General features: G+C 48.1%; 1 protein-coding gene and 1 pseudogene across 1 annotated transcript in view; one reads left to right on the forward strand and one right to left on the reverse strand.

The window, feature by feature from the left end:
• The window catches only part of LOC102378281 (zinc finger protein 667-like), a 16,649-nt gene extending 10,721 nt beyond the window's left edge, over positions 1-5,928 (reverse strand). Inside the window, exon 1 of the mRNA XM_006020187.3 lies at positions 5,025-5,928. The gene's annotated coding sequence lies outside the window, so the exon portion shown is untranslated. The remainder of the gene's footprint in view (positions 1-5,024) is intronic.
• Positions 5,929-7,784: 1,856 nt separating this feature from the next.
• The window catches only part of LOC112549694, a 4,675-nt pseudogene continuing 4,328 nt past the window's right edge, over positions 7,785-8,131 (forward strand).

Consider the following 8,131-nt stretch of genomic DNA (forward strand, 5'->3'; position numbering starts at 1 on the left):
CGCCCCTGCCAGGGGGAGCAAAGCTCCGCGGCGCCCCCGGCCCGTCCCGGCCGCGCTGCGGGACCAGGGCTCGCTCCCGGCGCGCGGGTATCGCTGCCTGGCCCCAGCCACGCGTTTAGCCACGGGCACGGATGGGCCACGGGCCTGGAGAAAGGCCGAGGGCTAACAGTGGTGCAGAAACGTTCGGGGCCCGCTGCACTAGGGAACCGCTGGATCAGACCCCGAGAAGTGCAACCCCCAGCCTGAGGCAGGATCAGCCCTGTCCAAACCATCACGGTCAACCACCTAAGACTGCCCTCAACTAGGGCTGTGCGGAATCGCGCCGTTCGTTTCGACTTGCGTTTCAACTCGAAACTGCTGCTTCGTTTCCTTTTGTGAAAACAGTTTCAATGCTGTTTTGACGTTTCATCCATAGACTATAATGGGGAAGCTCGAAACAGCCTATAACCTTCTCATTTCTGGACTGATTTGGATGAAACCTGCAGGAATGGTAGCCCCTTCTGAGGGCATGAGGCGTGCCAAGTTTCGAGGAGATAGGTGCAGGGGTTTGGGGGAAACTGCACCTCAAGCTGCGGACAAGCAAAACTCATGACATCGGGGACACTGTGTGTGTTAAGAGCACAGATCCACACAGGAGACTATACCTTGGTGTGCATCACTCCCACAATGCAGCACACAAAGCAGCTGACTGTGGGCTTCCACCACACCGATCACATAAGAATGAATTTACCTCACATAACAAATTTTTGGTATAAAGGGATCTCGCATATGAACAAATTCCTGCATACTGAACCCACATAAAGCAAAGGAAACCTGTATATGCTCAAGAGATCCCCAGTAGAGGGCCATGCCCTCAGCTACAGAGGAAGGCAACCCCCCCCCCAGCCTGCAACAGTCTGACCACGACGTAAAATTTGTTTCTGATCCCAAGTGTGGGGATTGGTAATGGTCACAGTGTGGACACCCTAGCTGTGAAGTAGGTTTTCCTAATGCTGAGCCCGAAACAAACCTGAAATGATCTTCCAGGCGTTTGTGACTATTACTCCTAGTTTTCCCCCAAGGATGCCCTGGTGAACAGTTGTTCACCGAGCCCTAGATGTATGCTTCTGATGCAGCAGTAAGCTGCTACCAAGTCCCCTCTCAGCCTTCTCTTTTTCAGGCTGAAGAGTCCCAGATCCCTCAGCTTTTCTCATACGTCTTGCTGTGCAAGTCTCTGATCATATGGTTAGCCCTCCTCTGGACTCTCTCAAGCTTTACCACATCCTTGTTAAGGTGTGGAGTCCAGAACTGGATGCAGTACTTCAGCTGCAGTCTCACCAATGCTGAGTAGGGCCACGTAGAGCAGGAGAATCACTTCTTTGCAATGGTTTTGCTGGAGGTGCATCAATTGATGCATGCCAGCGTATTGTTGGCCCTGCTGACTACAGCATCACACTGCCAGCTCATGTTCATACTGTGGTCAATTATTACCCCCAGGTCTTGATGACAAGTGATGAGGGATTTTCAGTCCTGCTGCCTGATGAGAGGCAGCAGTTGCACAAGTGCCCATGTCACGAGTTTTGCCTATGAGCAGCTAGGGGTGCAGGGCCCCAGAACCCCTCTCCACCGATCTCCTTGATAGCTGGCAAGCTTTGTGGCCGCAGCAGGGCCTAGCAGCCAGGCCTGCAGTGGTTTCCTCCCCCCGACCCTTGCCCCAAGACAGGCACAGTTGCACAAGCACCCATGTCACAAGTTTTGCCTGTCAGCAGCTAGAAGTGCAGGGTGCCAGAACCCAGAACACCTGCACCAATCTCCTTGACATCTGGCAGGCTTCGTGGCCTCAGCAGGGGCTAGCAGTCCTGCAGCTTTCACCCTGCTGCGCCTTAACACACACAGTGTCACCCATGTCACGAGTTTTGCTTGTCCCCAGCTTGAGGTGCAGTTTCCCCCAAACCCCTTCACCGATCTCCTTGAAACTTGGCGGGCTTTGTGGCCTCTACAGGGGCTAGCATGCCTGCAGCGTTCACCCTACTGTGGCTTAACACATACATGTGACATGAGTTCTGCTTTCAAGATTTTGGGGTGCAGTTTCTCTGAACTCTCTGCACCTATCTTCTTGAAACTTAGCACGCTTCATGCCCTCGGAAGGGGCTACAGTCCCTGCCAGTTTCATCCAAATCAGGCCAGAAATGACAAAGTTATAGCCTGTTTCAACCTTCCCCATGATATCCTATGGGCGAAACATCAAAACAGGGTCAAAACGACAAAACGTTTCGATGGAACGGAACGGAACAGAACAGCCGTTTGACTCGAAACAAAAGTCGAAACGGACCACTGGTTCATTGACATGCTGGTCAAAATGGAATGCTTCTGTTTCGCACAGCCTTAACGCTTAGCATGTGCAATTCCCTGATTCAGCCTGTTCTGAAAGCAGATGGGAAAACCTGGAGACTAACAATAGACTTCAGAGCTTTGAATGCAGTGACTCCTATCACAGCTCTTGCTGTGGCAAAATACCCTGAAATTTTTGCAGCCATAGCAGGAGGGGCAAAATGGTTTTCAGTACTGGACTTGGCTAATGCATTTTTTGCTTTTCTCTTGGCACAGGAATTCTGGTACAAACTCAGATTTACATTCAAGGGACAACAGTATTGTTTTACTTGAGTAAAATCCTTGCCCCAAGGATTTCACAATGCCCCAGCAATATGCCATGCACATGTGGTCAGGATGTGGGACAAGCTTTCTCCAGATAGTCAAAGTTGTGTGTTGTCATACATAGATGACATACTGATATATGGAGGTGACAAAGAGCAAGTAGTGAAAGGTGACGAGGGCAGTGTTGCAGGTGATTGAGGAAATGGGGTTCAAGGTTAATAGAGCCAAGGTGCAGTTGGTAGTCAGGGAGGTGAAGTATCTAGGAGTTATGTTGGGATAGGATGCTAAAACTCCAGGTAGGCAGCAAGTAGAGCTGATAGGCAAATTGCCAGCTCTAACAGAGTTATCATCCCTGCGGGAATTGCTGGGAACACTGAATGGGACTTCAGTGTCCATGGGACTTTATTCCCATGTTCATTGAGAAGTCAGCCTCTCATTAAACTGCTGAAAAAGGGTGACAGTGGGAATGTGGCCCAGAATAATAAGTTTTAATTCAGTTAAAAAGGGATCTGGTACAGGCTCCTGCATTGGCTTACCCAAATGAGACAAAACCATTTGTCTTGCAGCTGGTAACTACCAAGAGAGCTATCAGTGTTGCCCTACTTCAAGGGAAAGGAGAAGAACAAAGACCAGTGGTTTATGCCTCAAGAACCCTAACACGTCCTGAGCAGAACTTTAATCCATGTGAAAAGGAGTGTTTGGCATTGAGAAAATGTGAATACATTGTAGGAGAGGCCTGTTCAAGAAAGTGTGGGGACTTCAAATAACTGCTAGAAAGCCAGTGATTCACAGTCTGAGAAGTGTGTGAAGCAGAGTCAGTGACTTGTGGCCCAAGGAGGGGGCCAGGAGAAAATGGGACCCAGGATGGTTCCAGAGGCTCAGAGTGGAGCTGAGTGAGAGAAAAAGGATCTGCATTCCAGGAAAGGCAGGTATTAGCAGGGCTCGGTGCCCAGGTCTCACTGGCCTAGGAGCATGGTGAGGACCCAGAGAGGAGTCAAAGTCTGAGGGACACAGTTGGAGACCTAAGGGGTCCAGGAGCCCATTGCCCAAAGGGGTCTGGAAGAGCCTTGAAAGACAAAGCGGTCTGGAAATCCAGAGGCAGGGCCCTAGAGATGTCAAAAGGTTAAAAGAGACTGCAAGAGCTGAGAGCCTGAGATCTCAACTAGCCAAGGAGGGGCCAGGAAGCCCAGAAGTGAGAGAGAGGACAGTGCCCATGAGGAGTGAAGATGACCAGGGCAGTAGAGCTGGAAATTGATCCTGGGTAAGACCTGAAAACTATACCCTCCTGGGACTGGTTAATGTGATAGAGCTATTTGTGGCAGGGTAGTCTCTACAAAATGCCACATGTTGCCACTCCAGAGAAAGGCAAGTACAGGGCGCCTGAAAACTGTGGCTCCCACTGCCTTGTGGGTTACCCTTTGTAGGGAAGAGGCTAGGGGGAGCACACTCGGACAGAAAAACCCTTGATGAAGGCCAAGGAGGGAAGATGTGTGGCAAGATGTACCTTAGAGCACCTCTCTCTTTAAGAAGAAAAGACTGCTAAAAAACAGCCTTTGTAAGAAGCTAGGAGGACAATCTGTGGATGAGCTCTAGCATGGGCAGCAGGGCAAAGCCTACCACAGTGTCAAAAGCGATTCCATGACCTGAAGTAACCTAAAGGGGTGTCACGGCACGAGATCCCCAGGGGTGGCCGTGATGCCCCGGCAGCTCTGTGACCATGCAAGCTCTGCCCTGCCCTCTTATCTCATCTGCCACGTCTTTGATGGAAAAATAACTTGGGAGGCTGCCCATGAGCCTTCGCTTAGACCTGGTTTGCTGAACCTTACTCAAGCTCTCTGATCTGTAGACCCTTTGCCAGACCCCTCTTCAGTGCCATGCAGCATGAGACACCTCAGGCCTTATGGGCCAATTGCATGGCTCCAACCACCCATTTACCACACCTCATGCCTCACGGGTGTTACATTGCTATTGCGCTCTGCTGGGGCCTTGGCCTACTCGGACTCCGCCCCTTTGATATAGCTAGGCCTTCTAGCCTAGGCTCACTGTGTTGGGCCCGGCTTTGAAGCACTAGCCCACAAACTCCTCTTATTACTGGGCCCCTGGACCTTGCAGCTTGTGCCCCTCTGGTGCTGTGCTCTCTGCAGCCCCTGAGACTGCACTCCTCTGGTGCTGGGGCTCTATACAATTGTGTGCCCCCAATGAGGCCTCCTCTCCCCTATTAGCCTCTTCCCAGTCCACCAGTTCAAACAATAACACAAACCTAAGCCCCTGGGCTAAAACATGACATTAATGATAAAGGCAGCACTCTGCCCCTGTAAGAAGGCCAACTCCCACCCTTAAAATACCAGACCCCTTTATCTCTGGCACCTTGCAAGCCCCTGGAATCTTACTGCATTTGCAGGTAGCAAAGCAGGTAGCCAGATGCATTGGACTGCTCTGTTGTGCTGGAGCTCCTTGCAGTTGCCAAAGAGAAAGTAGATCTCTAGCCAGCCTCAGCCCTGAGCTTATATGTGCCCTGGGCTCTGACTCTTTCTGGTCAGCTGACCGCCTGCAGGTGCCAGCAAATTACCTTGTTAGCCTGTTAGGCAACCTGCAGCTGTGGGGCTCTGTGTAGCCTGCCAGGCTTGGTTGCTAAGCTGTTTCTGCTCTCAAAGGTGCAGGCACCCCTTGGTGCCCTGCGACAAGGGGATTGAGCCCCTCCCCCTTTTTTGTCTATGTTTTGCAGTGATGGGTACATTGCCACTGAACATGTCAGTACTGTAAATATGAATAATATTTCACTGCAAGGAGTTTTCCTCGACAGGTTTGTGTGTGCTTGTTTTCTTTTGCAGAAACCTTAGTGTAACATTCAATCCAGTAGCAAAGGTGACTGATGGACCACAAGGCCACATTACCATCAATAGAATCAACAGCATATCCCTCACCAAAACAATGGCTTTATTATTATAACAAAAATCATTTTGTCTATTTTGTGTTGTTCATCTTGTTGCTTGTTTGTTTGACGTTGTCAAAAGTTTAAATGCTTATCAATATCATGTAAATATTGTAAAAATCATTGGTAATACCCCCTTAAAATTTGAATTTGTCTGTGGATCCCAGACCAGGACACTTCTGTCCAGCTTGGATTGGAAAGTTGTTCTAATATTTGAAACAAAGGACAACGATTCATATGAAGTTTCAAGCTGTAAATTTATTAAAAGATAATGTGTGTATTTTTAGCAAACCACCTAATGAAGTTTTCAAAGCTATAAAGAGAATCTAATTTGTATTTAGATACTGTTTATAACACCAACATACCAGGATGTGTGTGAAAAACTGCATTAACCCATTGTTTTAGAGGAAACAAGAACCTGCAGAGTTGATGCTTCTCTGAACCTGGGACCTCTGTGTTTAAAAGATGGTTAAAATCAAAGCTAAATTTGGCTCAGCAATGTTGTAGTGTTGCCTGGGTAGCCATGACAAATTGAAAGGATGTGGACCACTGCTGAAGCATCAAAAAGTTTGCTTGGTACAAAGAACAATCAAGCTTAGTTGTGTTATGCTGTATTGGCTGTGTTTGTAGAATATTACTGTTGTGACTGTGATTTTACGTATTTTATGCCCCGGCGGACTGTTCAGTCTATCCAAGCTAAACCATGGCTATATCAGGATATAACCCTAGTGCAGCTGGAATTGGATTTGCCACTTTTGCAGCAAGTTTTGTCTCACCCTGATCTACACACTGTACTCCAATCTATTAAGAAATACAATCAAGAAACCGTGGTTCAGATCAAACATAACAAAAAAGATGTACTGACAATATTAAAAAAGGTCTGGAATGCTGGACAGCATCCTTGGTGGAAAACTGACGGATGAAGTTCAACTGCTATGGGATTTTTAAATCTAATGTTACATCCTATTGTTGTTTTGCTTTTTGTACAAATAATATTGCTTGTGTTCGTGATTTTATTGTATTGGACAATGAAATGGCTATACTTTAGATGAGAATGCTATCAAGCTCAGCGGCTGCAAGGACTATATTATGACAAGCTCCTTCAACAAACCAGATCTCAGGCAAGCCTGGGGTGAAATGATCACTCACTGCATAAAGAGTTTGGCTGATGGCTGCAACTCATACAGGCCTTGAGAAGCAGGGGCAGTTTCATTACCAGACTGACTTCCATGCAGTGAACCTAGTCATAGGTGAACCTAGATTGTTAGGCTAGCTTGTCATATTTTATGCCTTAAAGTTGCACCTGTTTATAGAGTGGTGAATTACAGTATTGTTTAAAGTTTTCTTTTATATTCAGCCTTATTTTATAATCATTGCTTAAGTTCTGTATAGCCTCATTGTTATCTGAACTTTTCATTTGGCTGGTGTCTGCAGTATCAGCTGGCCTTGCCTCTTACAGCTTATGGTCTTGTGTTTGTTCGCATGATGTTTCTTTCCTTTTCTATCACTGTGAGGAGTGTTTCTAACCCAACATAGTAATAGTTTTATCAGCTCCAATTAACTGAACTTGGCACTAACTGGCTGAATAGGAGGGATGAAATAATTGGCTATGATAATGAAAGGTGATAAGGGAAACCAATGGACAATGCCCGAAGTAAGACATTGGAAAAAGGCCAAATTAAGAGGTGCGCTCATGTTGGGTCTGTTGAACAAAGGAATATACTGACAGGATAAAATATAGACAATATGTTGACTGCAGAGAGACCAATCTGAAAGCAAGGAGTCATAGTGGTTCCCAACCTTTTTACACTGTGGACCAGAAGTGACTGCAGACCTGTAAACTGTGGACCAGCAGCCAGTTGGCTGCCAGTCTGCTGTATGCCGGGCACTTCCAGACTTCTGGTCCTGCAGCCAGCCCTCCTGCGGACCAGTAGTCAACCCTTTACGGCCGGGGGGTTGGGAACCTCTGATCAAAGGAGTGCAGTTAAAGAAAAGCATAAAAAGGGGGAAGTAAGAAAGTAGTTGTGTGGTTATCATAAATCCAGCCTTCAACACCTCTCTGACGCACCCTTTGCTTCAGGAACTTGCTTCAGTGTTTTTCTCTCTCGAAATATAGAAACTGCTAACATAATACTTGTACTAGTAAAGTTAGACTGATTTTAAGATGTTGAATTGTCTGTGTTTGTATTTCACTTTCCATTTAAGGGTTAATCGTGCTTTAAGGATCCCTGAGCTCTATCTGGTGGACAGTGGTGCTAACAACCATGCCCTCATCAAGGGCTCGAAGTCTAGCTGAGAGGAAGCATCAAGAGGAGGAGAGTATCCCCGTTGTCTCGCCCTGGACTGGGATTGTTCATGTCTTCATTAAGAATCAGGACAATGAGAGAGCCGAGGCTGAGCAAATCGGGGGATGGGACGGGGACAGCATCCCGGATGACCTGCAGGGGCTGGCCGAGCCCGCGGGCAGCCCGGTGGCATTCAAGGGGACCGGGCGAAGTCGGGCCGAGAGCCGGCGGCTCCGGCAGGGCAGGGCAGGGAGGCGGCGGCGGGCGGAGGAGGGCTCCG

The sequence above is a fragment of the Alligator sinensis genome, unplaced genomic scaffold (genome assembly GCF_000455745.1).
Source record: "Alligator sinensis unplaced genomic scaffold, ASM45574v1 scaffold203_1, whole genome shotgun sequence".
NCBI classification, from domain to species: Eukaryota; Metazoa; Chordata; order Crocodylia; family Alligatoridae; genus Alligator; species Alligator sinensis.